At 54.7% G+C, this 1,884-nt stretch overlaps 1 long non-coding RNA gene across 1 annotated transcript; it reads left to right on the plus strand.

Annotated features, from left to right (window-relative positions):
- Window positions 1–195: 195 nt before the first annotated feature.
- Window positions 196–1,878, plus strand: LOC146591498 (uncharacterized). Its single transcript, XR_014896767.1, has 3 exons — window positions 196–369; window positions 917–1,031; window positions 1,503–1,878. It is a non-coding gene; the product is annotated as an uncharacterized LOC146591498 (long non-coding RNA).
- The last annotated feature ends 6 nt before the right edge of the window (window positions 1,879–1,884 follow it).

A 1,884-nucleotide genomic window follows, 5' to 3' on the forward strand; every position in this document is an offset into this window, starting at 1 on the left:
CCGCTCCTGCCGCTGTCACCGCCGCCGCCGCCGCCATGAGCAGCGTTTCCTACCACATCTCCAACCTCCTGGAGAAAATGACCTCAACCGACAAGGACTTCAGGTGCCGCCGCCGCGCGGGCGTCCCGGCGGGGCAGCACCGAGGGGCGGGCACGGCGCCCCGAGCCAGGCACCCGGCGCGGCCGCGGGAGCCGCCGGCACCGCACGGCCCGGGGGCCTGCGGCGCCGCGTCTGCCCCCCGAGCGGGACGCCGCGGAAAGCCCGAGCAACGGCGGAGCCCGAGCAGGCTCCTGCAGCAGGGACCCGGAGCGGTGCCTCGCTGCTCGCCTGCTCCTTTAAGGAGTTACACACCTGGGCGTTTTACAGAAGGTACACAGTAATGCCAGGCATTTTGCCCTAGTCTGCTTCTGAGACTGTAGGAGATATATTCYGATGTATTTAGCTACATATTTGTAATTTATAGTATAATTTATTTTAATAGAATGTATTTTGATATAATGTATTTATTTTAATATAATGTTATATATAATACTGTGTGTATTATATGGTATATAATACATGTAATTAAATGTACATATATCTGTATATATACATATATACATATATGTATATAATACATGTATTATATGGTATATAATACATGTAATATATATTATATTATATAATTATAACCTGTAGTGCATATTACCTAATATATTTTATATGCTATAATACTTACATTACATAACAATATATACTTATAATTTAATTTTAATGTATTTTTTTGTGTACTGCTTTGTGTGCGTTTATATATATATTTATATAAAAGACAAAGATTTTGCTAGGGCAAAAATTTCAGTGAAGTTGTTCTCACTAACCAAACAAGAAATCTGAAGGGCAAGACACGTTAACGTTGCCATGGTGTTTCCCCCTCTAGGGTCTATTTTGTGAGCTTCACCGCGTGCATTTTTCTCTCCTGAGACGTCCAGCCTGCAGCGAAGACCTCTGCGCCTCCGGCTGCAGTAAGGCTGTACTGCCCCCAGGATTTTCAGGTGGCACCGTTGCTTTCCTCGGTCTCCAAAAATGCGAAGCGGGAGGGAAAGGGGAAAGCGCGTCCCCGGAGCGCGTCTGTTCCCGGGCCCCGGCCCCAGCGGACGGCGTCCCCCCGCCCCGCGCCGGCCCCCGGCGCTGCCTTTCCGTCCCGGGGTAGTTTCCAGCGGTGACCCGTGGTTTCCTCATCATTTCTTCACTATCTAAGCCCTGCTTAATAATTCCTTCCACATTCCTGCCCGAGCTGTGACACTTCCCCGGTAATTCCCCGCGTTTCGAGCGCGGCTGCCGGGGCCGCGCGGGCTTTGGGCCGAGCCGCGGAGCCCGGGCGGCCTCGTCCGCGCTGGTCTCAGCCCACTTGGCCACGGCCGCCGACGCTGGTCCTGCCCTCCCCAGACCACGTAACGTCCCGGATCTTGAAAGGATTTTCCCTGATTTAYGATCCAAACAGGTAAGGAACTTTTTGTTACTAGATGTGGGGCGAGAAAGACGTTCTCTCCACGCGCCGCCTCGTCCCRGAGCCCGCCGACGCGCAGCCGCACCGCGCTCCGCTCTCCTCCCCCGTCCGCCGTTGGCCCGTCGGGGGAGAGTTCGGTCTGAGCAATGCAGCTCCTCCCCGGCTGTTTCGGTTTTATCCCCTTACTCTGCAGCAGCACAGGCCGGCGAAGAGCTGCCGGCGGCCGGGCGCCTCCCGGCCCCGCTGTCGCGCCCGGGCTGCGTCCGCCCTTCTCGCAGCCCTCGGGCTCGCGCCCAGCCGCCGGCGGTCACGTTGCAGAGAGCCTTGGGTGCTCTAAAAGCGATTGCATCACGTCCTGCAGGCTCAACTACGGCTATCTTATCTGAATATTCTTTAAT

Source organism: Rhea americana, unplaced genomic scaffold, assembly GCF_003343005.1.
Source record: "Rhea americana isolate MKP2758 unplaced genomic scaffold, rheAme1 scaffold_37, whole genome shotgun sequence".
In the NCBI taxonomy this organism is placed as follows: Eukaryota; Metazoa; Chordata; class Aves; order Rheiformes; family Rheidae; genus Rhea; species Rhea americana.